The sequence below is a fragment of the Scleropages formosus genome, chromosome 8 (genome assembly GCF_900964775.1).
Source record: "Scleropages formosus chromosome 8, fSclFor1.1, whole genome shotgun sequence".
Taxonomy (NCBI): Eukaryota; Metazoa; Chordata; class Actinopteri; order Osteoglossiformes; family Osteoglossidae; genus Scleropages; species Scleropages formosus.
Genome location: NC_041813.1, coordinates 28,035,232 through 28,050,869, shown reverse-complemented (window position 1 = coordinate 28,050,869; position 15,638 = coordinate 28,035,232). Strand labels below are relative to the sequence as shown.

At 57.1% G+C, this 15,638-nt stretch overlaps 54 non-coding genes across 54 annotated transcripts; all 54 read right to left on the bottom strand.

Annotated features, from left to right (window-relative positions):
• Positions 1–2,629: 2,629 nt before the first annotated feature.
• On the bottom strand, positions 2,630–2,701 carry trnae-uuc (transfer RNA glutamic acid (anticodon UUC)). The gene has a single exon. It is a non-coding gene; the product is annotated as a tRNA-Glu (tRNA).
• Positions 2,702–2,863: 162 nt separating this feature from the next.
• Positions 2,864–2,936, bottom strand: trnar-acg (transfer RNA arginine (anticodon ACG)). Its single transcript has one exon. It is a non-coding gene; the product is annotated as a tRNA-Arg (tRNA).
• Positions 2,937–3,113: 177 nt separating this feature from the next.
• trnae-uuc (transfer RNA glutamic acid (anticodon UUC)) lies at positions 3,114–3,185 on the bottom strand. Its single transcript has one exon. It is a non-coding gene; the product is annotated as a tRNA-Glu (tRNA).
• A 162-nt stretch (positions 3,186–3,347) lies between these two features.
• On the bottom strand, positions 3,348–3,420 carry trnar-acg (transfer RNA arginine (anticodon ACG)). The gene has a single exon. It is a non-coding gene; the product is annotated as a tRNA-Arg (tRNA).
• Positions 3,421–3,597: 177 nt separating this feature from the next.
• On the bottom strand, positions 3,598–3,669 carry trnae-uuc (transfer RNA glutamic acid (anticodon UUC)). The gene has a single exon. It is a non-coding gene; the product is annotated as a tRNA-Glu (tRNA).
• Positions 3,670–3,831: 162 nt separating this feature from the next.
• On the bottom strand, positions 3,832–3,904 carry trnar-acg (transfer RNA arginine (anticodon ACG)). The gene has a single exon. It is a non-coding gene; the product is annotated as a tRNA-Arg (tRNA).
• Positions 3,905–4,081: 177 nt separating this feature from the next.
• On the bottom strand, positions 4,082–4,153 carry trnae-uuc (transfer RNA glutamic acid (anticodon UUC)). The gene has a single exon. It is a non-coding gene; the product is annotated as a tRNA-Glu (tRNA).
• Positions 4,154–4,315: 162 nt separating this feature from the next.
• On the bottom strand, positions 4,316–4,388 carry trnar-acg (transfer RNA arginine (anticodon ACG)). The gene has a single exon. It is a non-coding gene; the product is annotated as a tRNA-Arg (tRNA).
• A 177-nt stretch (positions 4,389–4,565) lies between these two features.
• Positions 4,566–4,637, bottom strand: trnae-uuc (transfer RNA glutamic acid (anticodon UUC)). Its single transcript has one exon. It is a non-coding gene; the product is annotated as a tRNA-Glu (tRNA).
• A 162-nt stretch (positions 4,638–4,799) lies between these two features.
• trnar-acg (transfer RNA arginine (anticodon ACG)) lies at positions 4,800–4,872 on the bottom strand. Its single transcript has one exon. It is a non-coding gene; the product is annotated as a tRNA-Arg (tRNA).
• Positions 4,873–5,049: 177 nt separating this feature from the next.
• Positions 5,050–5,121, bottom strand: trnae-uuc (transfer RNA glutamic acid (anticodon UUC)). Its single transcript has one exon. It is a non-coding gene; the product is annotated as a tRNA-Glu (tRNA).
• Positions 5,122–5,283: 162 nt separating this feature from the next.
• Positions 5,284–5,356, bottom strand: trnar-acg (transfer RNA arginine (anticodon ACG)). Its single transcript has one exon. It is a non-coding gene; the product is annotated as a tRNA-Arg (tRNA).
• Positions 5,357–5,533: 177 nt separating this feature from the next.
• Positions 5,534–5,605, bottom strand: trnae-uuc (transfer RNA glutamic acid (anticodon UUC)). Its single transcript has one exon. It is a non-coding gene; the product is annotated as a tRNA-Glu (tRNA).
• A 162-nt stretch (positions 5,606–5,767) lies between these two features.
• On the bottom strand, positions 5,768–5,840 carry trnar-acg (transfer RNA arginine (anticodon ACG)). Its single transcript has one exon. It is a non-coding gene; the product is annotated as a tRNA-Arg (tRNA).
• Positions 5,841–6,017: 177 nt separating this feature from the next.
• On the bottom strand, positions 6,018–6,089 carry trnae-uuc (transfer RNA glutamic acid (anticodon UUC)). Its single transcript has one exon. It is a non-coding gene; the product is annotated as a tRNA-Glu (tRNA).
• Positions 6,090–6,251: 162 nt separating this feature from the next.
• Positions 6,252–6,324, bottom strand: trnar-acg (transfer RNA arginine (anticodon ACG)). Its single transcript has one exon. It is a non-coding gene; the product is annotated as a tRNA-Arg (tRNA).
• A 177-nt stretch (positions 6,325–6,501) lies between these two features.
• On the bottom strand, positions 6,502–6,573 carry trnae-uuc (transfer RNA glutamic acid (anticodon UUC)). Its single transcript has one exon. It is a non-coding gene; the product is annotated as a tRNA-Glu (tRNA).
• A 162-nt stretch (positions 6,574–6,735) lies between these two features.
• On the bottom strand, positions 6,736–6,808 carry trnar-acg (transfer RNA arginine (anticodon ACG)). The gene has a single exon. It is a non-coding gene; the product is annotated as a tRNA-Arg (tRNA).
• Positions 6,809–6,985: 177 nt separating this feature from the next.
• trnae-uuc (transfer RNA glutamic acid (anticodon UUC)) lies at positions 6,986–7,057 on the bottom strand. Its single transcript has one exon. It is a non-coding gene; the product is annotated as a tRNA-Glu (tRNA).
• A 163-nt stretch (positions 7,058–7,220) lies between these two features.
• trnar-acg (transfer RNA arginine (anticodon ACG)) lies at positions 7,221–7,293 on the bottom strand. Its single transcript has one exon. It is a non-coding gene; the product is annotated as a tRNA-Arg (tRNA).
• A 177-nt stretch (positions 7,294–7,470) lies between these two features.
• Positions 7,471–7,542, bottom strand: trnae-uuc (transfer RNA glutamic acid (anticodon UUC)). Its single transcript has one exon. It is a non-coding gene; the product is annotated as a tRNA-Glu (tRNA).
• Positions 7,543–7,704: 162 nt separating this feature from the next.
• trnar-acg (transfer RNA arginine (anticodon ACG)) lies at positions 7,705–7,777 on the bottom strand. Its single transcript has one exon. It is a non-coding gene; the product is annotated as a tRNA-Arg (tRNA).
• Positions 7,778–7,954: 177 nt separating this feature from the next.
• On the bottom strand, positions 7,955–8,026 carry trnae-uuc (transfer RNA glutamic acid (anticodon UUC)). Its single transcript has one exon. It is a non-coding gene; the product is annotated as a tRNA-Glu (tRNA).
• A 162-nt stretch (positions 8,027–8,188) lies between these two features.
• On the bottom strand, positions 8,189–8,261 carry trnar-acg (transfer RNA arginine (anticodon ACG)). The gene has a single exon. It is a non-coding gene; the product is annotated as a tRNA-Arg (tRNA).
• A 177-nt stretch (positions 8,262–8,438) lies between these two features.
• trnae-uuc (transfer RNA glutamic acid (anticodon UUC)) lies at positions 8,439–8,510 on the bottom strand. Its single transcript has one exon. It is a non-coding gene; the product is annotated as a tRNA-Glu (tRNA).
• A 162-nt stretch (positions 8,511–8,672) lies between these two features.
• Positions 8,673–8,745, bottom strand: trnar-acg (transfer RNA arginine (anticodon ACG)). Its single transcript has one exon. It is a non-coding gene; the product is annotated as a tRNA-Arg (tRNA).
• A 177-nt stretch (positions 8,746–8,922) lies between these two features.
• trnae-uuc (transfer RNA glutamic acid (anticodon UUC)) lies at positions 8,923–8,994 on the bottom strand. Its single transcript has one exon. It is a non-coding gene; the product is annotated as a tRNA-Glu (tRNA).
• Positions 8,995–9,156: 162 nt separating this feature from the next.
• On the bottom strand, positions 9,157–9,229 carry trnar-acg (transfer RNA arginine (anticodon ACG)). The gene has a single exon. It is a non-coding gene; the product is annotated as a tRNA-Arg (tRNA).
• A 178-nt stretch (positions 9,230–9,407) lies between these two features.
• On the bottom strand, positions 9,408–9,479 carry trnae-uuc (transfer RNA glutamic acid (anticodon UUC)). Its single transcript has one exon. It is a non-coding gene; the product is annotated as a tRNA-Glu (tRNA).
• Positions 9,480–9,641: 162 nt separating this feature from the next.
• On the bottom strand, positions 9,642–9,714 carry trnar-acg (transfer RNA arginine (anticodon ACG)). Its single transcript has one exon. It is a non-coding gene; the product is annotated as a tRNA-Arg (tRNA).
• A 177-nt stretch (positions 9,715–9,891) lies between these two features.
• Positions 9,892–9,963, bottom strand: trnae-uuc (transfer RNA glutamic acid (anticodon UUC)). Its single transcript has one exon. It is a non-coding gene; the product is annotated as a tRNA-Glu (tRNA).
• Positions 9,964–10,125: 162 nt separating this feature from the next.
• On the bottom strand, positions 10,126–10,198 carry trnar-acg (transfer RNA arginine (anticodon ACG)). The gene has a single exon. It is a non-coding gene; the product is annotated as a tRNA-Arg (tRNA).
• Positions 10,199–10,375: 177 nt separating this feature from the next.
• On the bottom strand, positions 10,376–10,447 carry trnae-uuc (transfer RNA glutamic acid (anticodon UUC)). Its single transcript has one exon. It is a non-coding gene; the product is annotated as a tRNA-Glu (tRNA).
• A 144-nt stretch (positions 10,448–10,591) lies between these two features.
• Positions 10,592–10,664, bottom strand: trnar-acg (transfer RNA arginine (anticodon ACG)). The gene has a single exon. It is a non-coding gene; the product is annotated as a tRNA-Arg (tRNA).
• A 177-nt stretch (positions 10,665–10,841) lies between these two features.
• On the bottom strand, positions 10,842–10,913 carry trnae-uuc (transfer RNA glutamic acid (anticodon UUC)). The gene has a single exon. It is a non-coding gene; the product is annotated as a tRNA-Glu (tRNA).
• A 162-nt stretch (positions 10,914–11,075) lies between these two features.
• trnar-acg (transfer RNA arginine (anticodon ACG)) lies at positions 11,076–11,148 on the bottom strand. The gene has a single exon. It is a non-coding gene; the product is annotated as a tRNA-Arg (tRNA).
• Positions 11,149–11,325: 177 nt separating this feature from the next.
• On the bottom strand, positions 11,326–11,397 carry trnae-uuc (transfer RNA glutamic acid (anticodon UUC)). Its single transcript has one exon. It is a non-coding gene; the product is annotated as a tRNA-Glu (tRNA).
• A 162-nt stretch (positions 11,398–11,559) lies between these two features.
• Positions 11,560–11,632, bottom strand: trnar-acg (transfer RNA arginine (anticodon ACG)). The gene has a single exon. It is a non-coding gene; the product is annotated as a tRNA-Arg (tRNA).
• Positions 11,633–11,809: 177 nt separating this feature from the next.
• Positions 11,810–11,881, bottom strand: trnae-uuc (transfer RNA glutamic acid (anticodon UUC)). The gene has a single exon. It is a non-coding gene; the product is annotated as a tRNA-Glu (tRNA).
• Positions 11,882–12,043: 162 nt separating this feature from the next.
• On the bottom strand, positions 12,044–12,116 carry trnar-acg (transfer RNA arginine (anticodon ACG)). Its single transcript has one exon. It is a non-coding gene; the product is annotated as a tRNA-Arg (tRNA).
• Positions 12,117–12,293: 177 nt separating this feature from the next.
• On the bottom strand, positions 12,294–12,365 carry trnae-uuc (transfer RNA glutamic acid (anticodon UUC)). The gene has a single exon. It is a non-coding gene; the product is annotated as a tRNA-Glu (tRNA).
• Positions 12,366–12,527: 162 nt separating this feature from the next.
• trnar-acg (transfer RNA arginine (anticodon ACG)) lies at positions 12,528–12,600 on the bottom strand. The gene has a single exon. It is a non-coding gene; the product is annotated as a tRNA-Arg (tRNA).
• Positions 12,601–12,777: 177 nt separating this feature from the next.
• trnae-uuc (transfer RNA glutamic acid (anticodon UUC)) lies at positions 12,778–12,849 on the bottom strand. The gene has a single exon. It is a non-coding gene; the product is annotated as a tRNA-Glu (tRNA).
• Positions 12,850–13,011: 162 nt separating this feature from the next.
• Positions 13,012–13,084, bottom strand: trnar-acg (transfer RNA arginine (anticodon ACG)). Its single transcript has one exon. It is a non-coding gene; the product is annotated as a tRNA-Arg (tRNA).
• A 177-nt stretch (positions 13,085–13,261) lies between these two features.
• Positions 13,262–13,333, bottom strand: trnae-uuc (transfer RNA glutamic acid (anticodon UUC)). The gene has a single exon. It is a non-coding gene; the product is annotated as a tRNA-Glu (tRNA).
• A 162-nt stretch (positions 13,334–13,495) lies between these two features.
• Positions 13,496–13,568, bottom strand: trnar-acg (transfer RNA arginine (anticodon ACG)). Its single transcript has one exon. It is a non-coding gene; the product is annotated as a tRNA-Arg (tRNA).
• Positions 13,569–13,745: 177 nt separating this feature from the next.
• trnae-uuc (transfer RNA glutamic acid (anticodon UUC)) lies at positions 13,746–13,817 on the bottom strand. The gene has a single exon. It is a non-coding gene; the product is annotated as a tRNA-Glu (tRNA).
• Positions 13,818–13,979: 162 nt separating this feature from the next.
• trnar-acg (transfer RNA arginine (anticodon ACG)) lies at positions 13,980–14,052 on the bottom strand. The gene has a single exon. It is a non-coding gene; the product is annotated as a tRNA-Arg (tRNA).
• A 177-nt stretch (positions 14,053–14,229) lies between these two features.
• On the bottom strand, positions 14,230–14,301 carry trnae-uuc (transfer RNA glutamic acid (anticodon UUC)). Its single transcript has one exon. It is a non-coding gene; the product is annotated as a tRNA-Glu (tRNA).
• A 162-nt stretch (positions 14,302–14,463) lies between these two features.
• Positions 14,464–14,536, bottom strand: trnar-acg (transfer RNA arginine (anticodon ACG)). Its single transcript has one exon. It is a non-coding gene; the product is annotated as a tRNA-Arg (tRNA).
• Positions 14,537–14,713: 177 nt separating this feature from the next.
• trnae-uuc (transfer RNA glutamic acid (anticodon UUC)) lies at positions 14,714–14,785 on the bottom strand. Its single transcript has one exon. It is a non-coding gene; the product is annotated as a tRNA-Glu (tRNA).
• A 163-nt stretch (positions 14,786–14,948) lies between these two features.
• On the bottom strand, positions 14,949–15,021 carry trnar-acg (transfer RNA arginine (anticodon ACG)). The gene has a single exon. It is a non-coding gene; the product is annotated as a tRNA-Arg (tRNA).
• Positions 15,022–15,198: 177 nt separating this feature from the next.
• trnae-uuc (transfer RNA glutamic acid (anticodon UUC)) lies at positions 15,199–15,270 on the bottom strand. Its single transcript has one exon. It is a non-coding gene; the product is annotated as a tRNA-Glu (tRNA).
• A 162-nt stretch (positions 15,271–15,432) lies between these two features.
• trnar-acg (transfer RNA arginine (anticodon ACG)) lies at positions 15,433–15,505 on the bottom strand. The gene has a single exon. It is a non-coding gene; the product is annotated as a tRNA-Arg (tRNA).
• Between the last annotated feature and the right edge of the window lie 133 nt (positions 15,506–15,638).

Below are 15,638 nucleotides of genomic sequence, written 5' to 3'. Positions count from 1 at the left end.
ACCCATTGGACCACCCAGGAAGTTTTCTATAGAACAGCTCAGTTCATATGTATTAGAAGTGAAACAGGTCTCCCATCTTGAACAAAGTGAAACAAGTGCATCGCAGACAACTGCTGCTCTTTGTTCAGTACTTGTACTATTAAGACACCGAGAGATACAACACCAGAGCGCTCAAAGCACCAGCAGAATCGGCACAGCTTTGTTTGTAACGAAACTCAAAGCGAGGCCGAAACCAGTGCGATAAACACCCAACTTGAAGAATCTCCTTGCAGATTTGAGGTGTTTTTGTTATTTTGTCAGTCAGACGCACCACACAAACACCAAACTGCGAACACATTCAAACTTCAGCCTAAAAGAGCCCGCACCGAAGGTGGGAGCCTTAACCACAAGACCACACCGCTGGCCACGCCCACTCACGCACAAATCGCGCCCTTTCACTTTCCTTCCAGCGCGCGGACAAAAACACTAACCGCACTTCGGCCATTTATTTTAAGTGCAGTTTTCACGAGTTTCCACAAGGTGGCAGAAAAACTCTGCTGTCAAATTAAGAGCGTCTTGTGGCGACTTTTTGTAAACAACAAATAACCCTGTAACTTTTTCAGTAAACGGCAGCAAGCATCCAGTGTCAGCCGCAAACTGGACATTTTTTGGTCAATCCCTGAACGTGTGAATGCCCCAGAGACCCATGGGTAATTTTTTTCCAAGCGTGTTTTATAAGTTATACTTGCTTACATTTCATATTTGCACGTGTGAACAGGTGCCTGGAAACTTGTACAGGGAAATACAATGTGGCGCAAACAATGTGAGAACACGAAGGAAATCTCCCATGAGTTAAAAGAGGGTGGCGCTCCTTGTGGTGCAAACTCCACCGGTGGGTTGCTTCATCAGTGACGGTCTTATGTTGCAGTAATGTTTATGCTGGTTAGTTTCGTCACCGTTTATATGCTTTAATATCGTAACGCACAAGACTGGGCTCAGGTAGGCCGAAGAAAGAAGAGCGGACAGCATTCGTTACATGCATTTACCGGAACGCCGGCACACAGCAAGAGGTATGAGGTGCGAATGCAAGGAAACAATGCTCTTCAATCAAAGGTTTATTTTAACAAATGTGCAACAGTACAACGTACAGCGGTGGTTGCTGGCAACGAAATGTCTTTTTCCGCAAGCTGGCGGGAGGGGGATAACTGCGCCGTGGGCGTCCCCGAGCCCACCTGAGAAGGCAAGAGAGTTGCGGGTCGGGCGTGGGGCTTGCTACTCCGTACCGTAAAAACCTTGCCAACTACAGAAACGCCAACAAGGAAACTTCAAGGAAAGCCTTTGCTGGGGGCAATGCCCCAGGAGGGGTGGGAGGCTACGACGATGTAAGGTGGGGGTGAAAAAAGTAACAACGTACATTAAGACTACAAATAAGTTAAAAACATTTGCAAAATACAACACAATTGGAATTAGCACTAATAACTATTAAGTAAACTACTTAACAAAAACCAGGTGAGTTGTTGAAATGCTGCTTGACTGTTCAGCAGTTACTGAGCAAGTATCTCTTGGTCTAAAGACATCTTTTTCTCAAGGATCTGCCCCTCGCAACAGTCTATTTAGTATCCTTCAGACTTTTCTCCTCTTTCACTGGCTAGCACACTCACCCCCTTATATTCCATGTGTGAGATCCTACAGCGGTTGAACACTTAATTCCATTTTACCCATAATTCAACTCTTTACAACGCACCTATTTTCCCGCTCAAACGTAACGCTCCCCGGTAACGCGGGTCATTACAATATCCATTATTGAGTTTGATGGCAGTCAGTTTGTTTGGCTGTCAAAAATCTGCTCACCCTTCCTGTGTAACACCAATTTATGATTACTGGAGAACGGGATTTCTTGACTTGAGAAACCGGTAACTTCCAAAGTCAGACGTGTCTGGTAGCCAAGCGGTTGAAGCATGGCTCTTGGAATAATTTGAGACTGGGTTAAGAAGTGTCTTCTGTCAGATTCTGAATCTCATATGGCCCCAATAGTTTGATACTGTGGCACTAAAATCCCAATTTGTGTATCTGAGAAACCATCGCATAAATGTGTCACACCTCAGACTTGTGAAAGACAAGGCAAGCCTCCGTACCACCCAAACAATCACACACAGCCCGACTCAGTTCATATGTACTGGAAGTGAAAGAGAGCTCCTTTACTTGAACATAGTTCTTTAAAAGCTGCACCATGGTGCCAAGAGTGCAACTGCTCCTCTGTGTTAGGTGAATCTATTGCAGTGCTGGGGAAGTAAGGGAATATTCCTTTCCTTACAAGCTTCTTTATGGAAAAGCTCACGTCAGTCACGGTGCCAGTACTGCAAAACAGAGAACTTTGAACCTTTTTCTGTACCTTAGTGTTTGCAGAGGCCAACACTAGATCACTACTAGACAACACTAGAGCCTGTGAAAGAACCGCTGAGACCCAGACCTCTATAGTATAACACCACAACGTTAGCTGCCAGACCAGAACAGCTGGCTGTGTCCCCTCCAAATGGTCACAAAATGCATACTGGGGAAAGAAAGAGCACTTGGATACAGAGAAGCAGCAGGTTGATGCAAAGGATTCCTAGTAAGAGGTGGAGAAAGCCACGCGCTCGGCTACCGCACCTTCCCATACCGGGAGTCGAACCCGGGCCGCCTGGGTGAAAACCAGGAATCCTGGCCGCTAGACCATATGGGAGAAGCCAGGTGGTGCTCTTTCCTCCTTGCTCAAGGACAACTTGTTCTTTTCTTGTGGCAAAACATGAAGGAGACGACCGCCGGTCGACCACTAGAGGGCGCACGTTTCACCGGCGCGAAAAGGGAGCGCCCCAGCAACTCGGGTGGAGCCAGCGGAGAGGCCCGAGCCAGCCAGGAGTCGAACCTGGAATCTCCTGATCCGTAGTCAGACGCGTTATCCATTGCGCCACTGGCCCCTCCTGCCGTTGGGCTCCCTTCAAACTACAGGTTAGCTGCGCTGAACACTGCAAGAACAAAGGGACAAGGGGCCTACGCTTAAAAGGAACCCCACTGAAGCGGGCGGCTCTCCGATACGGAAAAGCCAAGCATTCTCGGGGAGAGGTGGAGAAAGCCACACGCTCGGCTACCGCACCTTCCCATACCGGGAGTCGAACCCGGGCCGCCTGGGTGAAAACCAGGAATCCTGGCCGCTAGACCATATGGGAGAAGCCAGATGGTGCTCTTTCCTCCTTGCTCAAGGACAACTTGTTCTTTTCTTGTGGCAAAACATGAAGGAGACGACCGCCGGTCGACCACTAGAGGGCGCACGTTTCACCGGCGCGAAAAGGGAGCGCCCCAGCAACTCGGGTGGAGCCAGCGGAGAGGCCCGAGCCAGCCAGGAGTCGAACCTGGAATCTCCTGATCCGTAGTCAGACGCGTTATCCATTGCGCCACTGGCCCCTCCTGCCTTTGGGCTCCCTTCAAACTACAGGTTAGCTGCGCTGAACACTGCAAGAACAAAGGGACAAGGGGCCTACGCTTAAAAGGAACCCCACTGAAGCGGGCGGCTCTCCGAAACGGAAAAACAAAGCATTCTCGGGGAGAGGTGGAGAAAGCCACGCGCTCGGCTACCGCACCTTCCCATACCGGGAGTCGAACCCGGGCCGCCTGGGTGAAAACCAGGAATCCTGGCCGCTAGACCATATGGGAGAAGCCAGGTGGTGCTCTTTCCTCCTTGCTCAAGGACAACTTGTTCTTTTCTTGTGGCAAAACATGAAGGAGACGACCGCCGGTCGACCACTAGAGGGCGCACGTTTCACCGGCGCGAAAAGGGAGCGCCCCAGCAACTCGGGTGGAGCCAGCGGAGAGGCCCGAGCCAGCCAGGAGTCGAACCTGGAATCTCCTGATCCGTAGTCAGACGCGTTATCCATTGCGCCACTGGCCCCTCCTGCCTTTGGGCTCCCTTCAAACTACAGGTTAGCTGCGCTGAACACTGCAAGAACAAAGGGACAAGGGGCCTACGCTTAAAAGGAACCCCACTGAAGCGGGCGGCTCTCCGATACGGAAAAGCCAAGCATTCTCGGGGAGAGGTGGAGAAAGCCACGCGCTCGGCTACCGCACCTTCCCATACCGGGAGTCGAACCCGGGCCGCCTGGGTGAAAACCAGGAATCCTGGCCGCTAGACCATATGGGAGAAGCCAGGTGGTGCTCTTTCCTCCTTGCTCAAGGACAACTTGTTCTTTTCTTGTGGCAAAACATGAAGGAGACGACCGCCGGTCGACCACTAGAGGGCGCACGTTTCACCGGCGCGAAAAGGGAGCGCCCCAGCAACTCGGGTGGAGCCAGCGGAGAGGCCCGAGCCAGCCAGGAGTCGAACCTGGAATCTCCTGATCCGTAGTCAGACGCGTTATCCATTGCGCCACTGGCCCCTCCTGCCTTTGGGCTCCCTTCAAACTACAGGTTAGCTGCGCTGAACACTGCAAGAACAAAGGGACAAGGGGCCTACGCTTAAAAGGAACCCCACTGAAGCGGGCGGCTCTCCGATACGGAAAAGCCAAGCATTCTCGGGGAGAGGTAGAGAAAGCCACGCGCTCGGCTACCGCACCTTCCCATACCGGGAGTCGAACCCGGGCCGCCTGGGTGAAAACCAGGAATCCTGGCCGCTAGACCATATGGGAGAAGCCAGGTGGTGCTCTTTCCTCCTTGCTCAAGGACAACTTGTTCTTTTCTTGTGGCAAAACATGAAGGAGACGACCGCCGGTCGACCACTAGAGGGCGCACGTTTCACCGGCGCGAAAAGGGAGCGCCCCAGCAACTCGGGTGGAGCCAGCGGAGAGGCCCGAGCCAGCCAGGAGTCGAACCTGGAATCTCCTGATCCGTAGTCAGACGCGTTATCCATTGCGCCACTGGCCCCTCCTGCCTTTGGGCTCCCTTCAAACTACAGGTTAGCTGCGCTGAACACTGCAAGAACAAAGGGACAAGGGGCCTACGCTTAAAAGGAACCCCACTGAAGCGGGCGGCTCTCCGATACGGAAAAGCCAAGCATTCTCGGGGAGAGGTGGAGAAAGCCACGCGCTCGGCTACCGCACCTTCCCATACCGGGAGTCGAACCCGGGCCGCCTGGGTGAAAACCAGGAATCCTGGCCGCTAGACCATATGGGAGAAGCCAGGTGGTGCTCTTTCCTCCTTGCTCAAGGACAACTTGTTCTTTTCTTGTGGCAAAACATGAAGGAGACGACCGCCGGTCGACCACTAGAGGGCGCACGTTTCACCGGCGCGAAAAGGGAGCGCCCCAGCAACTCGGGTGGAGCCAGCGGAGAGGCCCGAGCCAGCCAGGAGTCGAACCTGGAATCTCCTGATCCGTAGTCAGACGCGTTATCCATTGCGCCACTGGCCCCTCCTGCCTTTGGGCTCCCTTCAAACTACAGGTTAGCTGCGCTGAACACTGCAAGAACAAAGGGACAAGGGGCCTACGCTTAAAAGGAACCCCACTGAAGCGGGCGGCTCTCCGATACGGAAAAGCCAAGCATTCTCGGGGAGAGGTAGAGAAAGCCACGCGCTCGGCTACCGCACCTTCCCATACCGGGAGTCGAACCCGGGCCGCCTGGGTGAAAACCAGGAATCCTCGCCGCTAGACCATATGGGAGAAGCCAGGTGGTGCTCTTTCCTCCTTGCTCAAGGACAACTTGTTCTTTTCTTGTGGCAAAACATGAAGGAGACGACCGCCGGTCGACCACTAGAGGGCGCACGTTTCACCGGCGTGAAAAGGGAGCGCCCCAGCAACTCGGGTGGAGCCAGCGGAGAGGCCCGAGCCAGCCAGGAGTCGAACCTGGAATCTCCTGATCCGTAGTCAGACGCGTTATCCATTGCGCCACTGGCCCCTCCTGCCTTCGGGCTCCCTTCAAACTACAGGTTAGCTGCGCTGAACACTGCAAGAACAAAGGGACAAGGGGCCTACGCTTAAAAGGAACCCCACTGAAGCGGGCGGCTCTCCGATACGGAAAAGCCAAGCATTCTCGGGGAGAGGTGGAGAAAGCCACGCGCTCGGCTACCGCACCTTCCCATACCGGGAGTCGAACCCGGGCCGCCTGGGTGAAAACCAGGAATCCTCGCCGCTAGACCATATGGGAGAAGCCAGGTGGTGCTCTTTCCTCCTTGCTCAAGGACAACTTGTTCTTTTCTTGTGGCAAAACATGAAGGAGACGACCGCCGGTCGACCACTAGAGGGCGCACGTTTCACCAGCGCGAAAAGGGAGCGCCCCAGCAACTCGGGTGGAGCCAGCGGAGAGGCCCGAGCCAGCCAGGAGCCGAACCTGGAATCTCCTGATCCGTAGTCAGACGCGTTATCCATTGCGCCACTGGCCCCTCCTGCCTTCGGGCTCCCTTCAAACTACAGGTTAGCTGCGCTGAACACTGCAAGAACAAAGGGACAAGGGGCCTACGCTTAAAAGGAACCCCACTGAAGCGGGCGGCTCTCCGATACGGAAAAGCCAAGCATTCTCGGGGAGAGGTGGAGAAAGCCACGCGCTCGGCTACCGCACCTTCCCATACCGGGAGTCGAACCCGGGCCGCCTGGGTGAAAACCAGGAATCCTCGCCGCTAGACCATATGGGAGAAGCCAGGTGGTGCTCTTTCCTCCTTGCTCAAGGACAACTTGTTCTTTTCTTGTGGCAAAACATGAAGGAGACGACCGCCGGTCGACCACTAGAGGGCGCACGTTTCACCGGCGCGAAAAGGGAGCGCCCCAGCAACTCGGGTGGAGCCAGCGGAGAGGCCCGAGCCAGCCAGGAGTCGAACCTGGAATCTCCTGATCCGTAGTCAGACGCGTTAGCCATTGCGCCACTGGCCCCTCCTGCCTTTGGGCTCCCTTCAAACTACAGGTTAGCTGCGCTGAACACTGCAAGAACAAAGGGACAAGGGGCCTACGCTTAAAAGGAACCCCACTGAAGCGGGCGGCTCTCCGATACGGAAAAGCCAAGCATTCTCGGGGAGAGGTGGAGAAAGCCACGCGCTCGGCTACCGCACCTTCCCATACCGGGAGTCGAACCCGGGCCGCCTGGGTGAAAACCAGGAATCCTGGCCGCTAGACCATATGGGAGAAGCCAGGTGGTGCTCTTTCCTCCTTGCTCAAGGACAACTTGTTCTTTTCTTGTGGCAAAACATGAAGGAGACGACCGCCGGTCGACCACTAGAGAGCGCACGTTTCACCGGCGCGAAAAAGGGAGCGCCCCAGCAACTCGGGTGGAGCCAGCGGAGAGGCCCGAGCCAGCCAGGAGTCGAACCTGGAATCTCCTGATCCGTAGTCAGACGCGTTATCCATTGCGCCACTGGCCCCTCCTGCCTTTGGGCTCCCTTCAAACTACAGGTTAGCTGCGCTGAACACTGCAAGAACAAAGGGACAAGGGGCCTACGCTTAAAAGGAACCCCACTGAAGCGGGCGGCTCTCCGATACGGAAAAGCCAAGCATTCTCGGGGAGAGGTGGAGAAAGCCACGCGCTCGGCTACCGCACCTTCCCATACCGGGAGTCGAACCCGGGCCGCCTGGGTGAAAACCAGGAATCCTCGCCGCTAGACCATATGGGAGAAGCCAGGTGGTGCTCTTTCCTCCTTGCTCAAGGACAACTTGTTCTTTTCTTGTGGCAAAACATGAAGGAGACGACCGCCGGTCGACCACTAGAGGGCGCACGTTTCACCGGCGCGAAAAGGGAGCGCCCCAGCAACTCGGGTGGAGCCAGCGGAGAGGCCCGAGCCAGCCAGGAGTCGAACCTGGAATCTCCTGATCCGTAGTCAGACGCGTTATCCATTGCGCCACTGGCCCCTCCTGCCTTCGGGCTCCCTTCAAACTACAGGTTAGCTGCGCTGAACACTGCAAGAACAAAGGGACAAGGGGCCTACGCTTAAAAGGAACCCCACTGAAGCGGGCGGCTCTCCGATACGGAAAAGCCAAGCATTCTCGGGGAGAGGTGGAGAAAGCCACGCGCTCGGCTACCGCACCTTCCCATACCGGGAGTCGAACCCGGGCCGCCTGGGTGAAAACCAGGAATCCTCGCCGCTAGACCATATGGGAGAAGCCAGGTGGTGCTCTTTCCTCCTTGCTCAAGGACAACTTGTTCTTTTCTTGTGGCAAAACATGAAGGAGACGACCGCCGGTCGACCACTAGAGGGCGCACGTTTCACCGGCGCGAAAAGGGAGCGCCCCAGCAACTCGGGTGGAGCCAGCGGAGAGGCCCGAGCCAGCCAGGAGTCGAACCTGGAATCTCCTGATCCGTAGTCAGACGCGTTATCCATTGCGCCACTGGCCCCTCCTGCCTTTGGGCTCCCTTCAAACTACAGGTTAGCTGCGCTGAACACTGCAAGAACAAAGGGACAAGGGGCCTACGCTTAAAAGGAACCCCACTGAAGCGGGCGACTCTCCGATACGGAAAAGCCAAGCATTCTCGGGGAGAGGTGGAGAAAGCCACGCGCTCGGCTACCGCACCTTCCCATACCGGGAGTCGAACCCGGGCCGCCTGGGTGAAAACCAGGAATCCCCGCCGCTAGACCATATGGGAGAAGCCAGGTGGTGCTCTTTCCTCCTTGCTCAAGGACAACTTGTTCTTTTCTTGTGGCAAAACATGAAGGAGACGACCGCCGGTCGACCACTAGAGGGCGCACGTTTCACCGGCGCGAAAAGGGAGCGCCCCAGCAACTCGGGTGGAGCCAGCGGAGAGGCCCGAGCCAGCCAGGAGTCGAACCTGGAATCTCCTGATCCGTAGTCAGACGCGTTATCCATTGCGCCACTGGCCCCTCCTGCCTTTGGGCTCCCTTCAAACTACAGGTTAGCTGCGCTGAACACTGCAAGAACAAAGGGACAAGGGGCCTACGCTTAAAAGGAACCCCACTGAAGCGGGCGGCTCTCCGATACGGAAAAGCCAAGCATTCTCGGGGAGAAGTGGAGAAAGTCACGCGCTCGGCTACCGCACCTTCCCATACCGGGAGTCGAACCCGGGCCGCCTGGGTGAAAACCAGGAATCCTCGCCGCTAGACCATATGGGAGAAGCCAGGTAGTGCTCTTTCCTCCTTGCTCAAGGACAACTTATTCTTTTCTTGTGGCAAAACATGAAGGAGACGACCGCCGGTCGACCACTAGAGGGCGCACGTTTCACCGGCGCGAAAAGGGAGCGCCCCAGCAACTCGGGTGGAGCCAGCGGAGAGGCCCGAGCCAGCCAGGAGTCGAACCTGGAATCTCCTGATCCGTAGTCAGACGCGTTATCCATTGCGCCACTGGCCCCTCCTGCCTTTGGGCTCCCTTCAAACTACAGGTTAGCTGCGCTGAACACTGCAAGAACAAAGGGACAAGGGGCCTACGCTTAAAAGGAACCCCACTGAAGCGGGCGGCTCTCCGATACGGAAAAGCCAAGCATTCTCGGGGAGAGGTAGGAGAAAGCCACGCGCTCGGCTACCGCACCTTCCCATACCGGGAGTCGAACCCGGGCCGCCTGGGTGAAAACCAGGAATCCTCGCCGCTAGACCATATGGGAGAAGCCAGGTGGTGCTCTTTCCTCCTTGCTCAAGGACAACTTGTTCTTTTCTTGTGGCAAAACATGAAGGAGACGACCGCCGGTCGACCACTAGAGGGCGCACGTTTCACCGGCGTGAAAAGGGAGCGCCCCAGCAACTCGGGTAGAGCCAGCGGAGAGGCCCGAGCCAGCCAGGAGTCGAACCTGGAATCTCCTGATCCGTAGTCAGACGCGTTATCCATTGCGCCACTGGCCCCTCCTGCCTTCGGGCTCCCTTCAAACTACAGGTTAGCTGCGCTGAACACTGCAAGAACAAAGGGACAAGGGGCCTACGCTTAAAAGGAACCCCACTGAAGCGGGCGGCTCTCCGATACGGAAAAGCCAAGCATTCTCGGGGAGAGGTGGAGAAAGCCACGCGCTCGGCTACCGCACCTTCCCATACCGGGAGTCGAACCCGGGCCGCCTGGGTGAAAACCAGGAATCCTCGCCGCTAGACCATATGGGAGAAGCCAGGTGGTGCTCTTTCCTCCTTGCTCAAGGACAACTTGTTCTTTTCTTGTGGCAAAACATGAAGGAGACGACCGCCGGTCGACCACTAGAGGGCGCACGTTTCACCGGCGCGAAAAGGGAGCGCCCCAGCAACTCGGGTGGAGCCAGCGGAGAGGCCCGAGCCAGCCAGGAGTCGAACCTGGAATCTCCTGATCCGTAGTCAGACGCGTTATCCATTGCGCCACTGGCCCCTCCTGCCTTCGGGCTCCCTTCAAACTACAGGTTAGCTGCGCTGAACACTGCAAGAACAAAGGGACAAGGGGCCTACGCTTAAAAGGAACCCCACTGAAGCGGGCGGCTCTCCGATACGGAAAAGCCAAGCATTCTCGGGGAGAGGTGGAGAAAGCCACGCGCTCGGCTACCGCACCTTCCCATACCGGGAGTCGAACCCGGGCCGCCTGGGTGAAAACCAGGAATCCTGGCCGCTAGACCATATGGGAGAAGCCAGGTGGTGCTCTTTCCTCCTTGCTCAAGGACAACTTGTTCTTTTCTTGTGGCAAAACATGAAGGAGACGACCGCCGGTCGACCACTAGAGGGCGCACGTTTCACCGGCGCGAAAAGGGAGCGCCCCAGCAACTCGGGTGGAGCCAGCCAGGAGTCGAACCTGGAATCTCCTGATCCGTAGTCAGACGCGTTATCCATTGCGCCACTGGCCCCTCCTGCCTTTGGGCTCCCTTCAAACTACAGGTTAGCTGCGCTGAACACTGCAAGAACAAAGGGACAAGGGGCCTACGCTTAAAAGGAACCCCACTGAAGCGGGCGGCTCTCCGATACGGAAAAGCCAAGCATTCTCGGGGAGAGGTGGAGAAAGCCACGCGCTCGGCTACCGCACCTTCCCATACCGGGAGTCGAACCCGGGCCGCCTGGGTGAAAACCAGGAATCCTGGCCGCTAGACCATATGGGAGAAGCCAGGTGGTGCTCTTTCCTCCTTGCTCAAGGACAACTTGTTCTTTTCTTGTGGCAAAACATGAAGGAGACGACCGCCGGTCGACCACTAGAGGGCGCACGTTTCACCGGCGCGAAAAGGGAGCGCCCCAGCAACTCGGGTGGAGCCAGCGGAGAGGCCCGAGCCAGCCAGGAGTCGAACCTGGAATCTCCTGATCCGTAGTCAGACGCGTTACCCATTGCGCCACTGGCCCCTCCTGCCTTTGGGCTCCCTTCAAACTACAGGTTAGCTGCGCTGAACACTGCAAGAACAAAGGGACAAGGGGCCTACGCTTAAAAGGAACCCCACTGAAGCGGGCGGCTCTCCGATACGGAAAAGCCAAGCATTCTCGGGGAGAGGTAGAGAAAGCCACGCGCTCGGCTACCGCACCTTCCCATACCGGGAGTCGAACCCGGGCCGCCTGGGTGAAAACCAGGAATCCTCGCCGCTAGACCATATGGGAGAAGCCAGGTGGTGCTCTTTCCTCCTTGCTCAAGGACAACTTGTTCTTTTCTTGTGGCAAAACATGAAGGAGACGACCGCCGGTCGACCACTAGAGGGCGCACGTTTCACCGGCGCGAAAAGGGAGCGCCCCAGCAACTCGGGTGGAGCCAGCGGAGAGGCCCGAGCCAGCCAGGAGTCGAACCTGGAATCTCCTGATCCGTAGTCAGACGCGTTATCCATTGCGCCACTGGCCCCTCCTGCCTTCGGGCTCCCTTCAAACTACAGGTTAGCTGCGCTGAACACTGCAAGAACAAAGGGACAAGGGGCCTACGCTTAAAAGGAACCCCACTGAAGCGGGCGGCTCTCCGATACGGAAAAGCCAAGCATTCTCGGGGAGAGGTGGAGAAAGCCACGCGCTCGGCTACCGCACCTTCCCATACCGGGAGTCGAACCCGGGCCGCCTGGGTGAAAACCAGGAATCCTGGCCGCTAGACCATATGGGAGAAGCCAGGTGGTGCTCTTTCCTCCTTGCTCAAGGACAACTTGTTCTTTTCTTGTGGCAAAACATGAAGGAGACGACCGCCGGTCGACCACTAGAGGGCGCACGTTTCACCGGCGCGAAAAGGGAGCGCCCCAGCAACTCGGGTGGAGCCAGCGGAGAGGCCCGAGCCAGCCAGGAGTCGAACCTGGAATCTCCTGATCCGTAGTCAGACGCGTTATCCATTGCGCCACTGGCCCCTCCTGCCTTCGGGCTCCCTTCAAACTACAGGTTAGCTGCGCTGAACACTGCAAGAACAAAGGGACAAGGGGCCTACGCTTAAAAGGAACCCCACTGAAGCGGGCGGCTCTCCGATACGGAAAAGCCAAGCATTCTCGGGGAGAGGCGGAGAAAGCCACGCGCTCGGCTACCGCACCTTCCCATACCGGGAGTCGAACCCGGGCCACCTGGGTGAAAACCAGGAATCCTGGCCGCTAGACCATATGGGAGAAGCCAGGTGGTGCTCTTTCCTCCTTGCTCAAGGACAACTTGTTCTTTTCTTGTGGCAAAACATGAAGGAGACGACCGCCGGTCGACCACTAGAGGGCGCACGTTTCACCGGCGCGAAAAGGGAGCGCCCCAGCAACTCGGGTGGAGCCAGCGGAGAGGCCCGAGCCAGCCAGGAGTCGAACCTGGAATCTCCTGATCCGTAGTCAGACGCGTTATCCATTGCGCCACTGGCCCCTCCTGCCTTCGGGCTCCCTTCAAACTACAGGTTAGCTGCGCTGAACACTGCAAGAACAAAGGGACAAGGGGCCTACGCTTAAAAGGAACCCCACTGAAGCGGGCGGCTCTCCGATACGGAAAAGCCAAGCATTCTCGGGGAGAGGTGGAGAAAGCCACGCGCTCGGCTACCGCACCTTCCCATACCGGGAGTCGAACCCGGGCCGCCTGGGTGAAAACCAGGAATCCTCGCCGCTAGACCATATGGGAGAAGCCAGGTGGTGCTCTTTCCTCCTTGCTCAAGGACAACTTGTTCTTTTCTTGTGGCAAAACATGAAGGAGACGACCGCCGGTCGACCACTAGAGGGCGCACGTTTCACCGGCGCGAAAAGGGAGCGCCCCAGCAACTCGGGTGGAGCCAGCGGAGAGGCCCGAGCCAGCCAGGAGTCGAACCTGGAATCTCCTGAGCCGTAGTCAGACGCGTTATCCATTGCGCCACTGGCCCCTCCTGCCTTTGGGCTCCCTTCAAACTACAGGTTAGCTGCGCTGAACACTGCAAGAACAAAGGGACAAGGGGCCTACGCTTAAAAGGAACCCCACTGAAGCGGGCGGCTCTCCGATACGGAAAAGCCAAGCATTCTCGGGGAGAGGTGGAGAAAGCCACGCGCTCGGCTACCGCACCTTCCCATACCGGGAGTCGAACCCGGGCCGCCTGGGTGAAAACCAGGAATCCTGGCCGCTAGACCATATGGGAGAAGCCAGGTGGTGCTCTTTCCTCCTTGCTCAAGGACAACTTGTTCTTTTCTTGTGGCAAAACATGAAGGAGACGACCGCCGGTCGACCACTAGAGGGCGCACGTTTCACCGGCGCGAAAAGGGAGCGCCCCAGCAACTCGGGTGGAGCCAGCGGAGAGGCCCGAGCCAGCCAGGAGTCGAACCTGGAATCTCCTGATCCGTAGTCAGACGCGTTATCCATTGCGCCACTGGCCCCTCCTGCCTTCGGGCTCCCTTCAAACTACAGGTTAGCTGCGCTGAACACTGCAAGAACAAAGGGACAAGGGGCCTACGCTTAAAAGGAACCCCACTGAAGCGGGCGGCTCTCCGATACGGAAAAGCCAAGCATTCTCGGGGAGAGGTGGAGAAAGCCACGCGCTCGGCTACCGCACCTTCCCATACCGGGAGTCGAACCCGGGCCGCCTGGGTGAAAACCAGGAATCCTGGCCGCTAGACCATATGGGAGAAGCCAGGTGGTGCTCTTTCCTCCTTGCTCAAGGACAACTTGTTCTTTTCTTGTGGCAAAACATGAAGGAGACGACCGCCGGTCGACCACTAGAGGGCGCACGTTTCACCGGCGCGAAAAGGGAGCGCCCCAGCAACTCCGGTGGAGCCAGCGGAGAGGCCCGAGCCAGCCAGGAGTCGAACCTGGAATCTCCTGATCCGTAGTCAGACGCGTTATCCATTGCGCCACTGGCCCCTCCTGCCGTTGGGCTCCCTTCAAACTACAGGTTAGCTGCGCTGAACACTGCAAGAACAAAGGGACAAGGGGCCTACGCTTAAAAGGAACCCCACTGAAGCGGGCGGCTCTCCGATACGGAAAAGCCAAGCATTCTCGGGGAGAGGCGGAGAAAGCCACGCGCTCGGCTACCGCACCTTCCCATACCGGGAGTCGAACCCGGGCCGCCTGGGTGAAAACCAGGAATCCTGGCCGCTAGACCATATGGGAGAAGCCAGGTGGTGCTCTTTCCTCCTTGCTCAAGGACAACTTGTTCTTTTCTTGTGGCAAAACATGAAGGAGACGACCGCCGGTCGACCACTAGAGGGCGCACGTTTCACCGGCGCGAAAAGGGAGCGCCCCAGCAACTCGGGTGGAGCCAGCGGAGAGGCCCGAGCCAGCCAGGAGTCGAACCTGGAATCTCCTGATCCGTAGTCAGACGCGTTATCCATTGCGCCACTGGCCCCTCCTGCCTTTGGGCTCCCTTCAAACTACAGGTTAGCTGCGCTGAACACTGCAAGAACAAAGGGACAAGGGGCCTACGCTTAAAAGGAACCCCACTGAAGCGGGCGGCTCTCCGATACGGAAAAGCCAAGCATTCTCGGGGAGAGGTGGAGAAAGCCACGCGCTCGGCTACCGCACCTTCCCATACCGGGAGTCGAACCCGGGCCGCCTGGGTGAAAACCAGGAATCCTGGCCGCTAGACCATATGGGAGAAGCCAGGTGGTGCTCTTTCCTCCTTGCTCAAGGACAACTTGTTCTTTTCTTGTGGCAAAACATGAAGGAGACGACCGCCGGTCGACCACTAGAGGGCGCACGTTTCACCGGCGCGAAAAGGGAGCGCCCCTAGCAACTCGGGTGGAGCCAGCGGAGAGGCCCGAGCCAGCCAGGAGTCGAACCTGGAATCTCCTGATCCGTAGTCAGACGCGTTAGCCATTGCGCCACTGGCCCCTCCTGCCTTTGGGCTCCCTTCAAACTACAGGTTAGCTGCGCTGAACACTGCAAGAACAAAGGGACAAGGGGCCTACGCTTAAAAGGAACCCCACTGAAGCGGGCGGCTCTCCGATACGGAAAAGCCAAGCATTCTCGGGGAGAGGTGGAGAAAGCCACGCGCTCGGCTACCGCACCTTCCCATACCGGGAGTCGAACCCGGGCCGCCTGGGTGAAAACCAGGAATCCTGGCCGCTAGACCATATGGGAGAAGCCAGGTGGTGCTCTTTCCTCCTTGCTCAAGGACAACTTGTTCTTTTCTTGTGGCAAAACATGAAGGAGACGACCGCCGGTCGACCACTAGAGGGCGCACGTTTCACCGGCGCGAAAAGGGAGCGCCCTAGCAACTCGGGTGGAGCCAGCGGAGAGGCCCGAGCCAGCCAGGAGTCGAACCTGGAATCTCCTGATCCGTAGTCAGACGCGTTATCCATTGCGCCACTGGCCCCTCCTGCCTTTGGGCTCCCTTCAAACTACAGGTTAGCTGCGCTGAACACTGCAAGAACAAAGGGACAAGGGGCCTACGCTTAAAAGGAACCCCACTGAAGCGGGCGGCTCTCCGATACGGAAAAGCCAAGCAT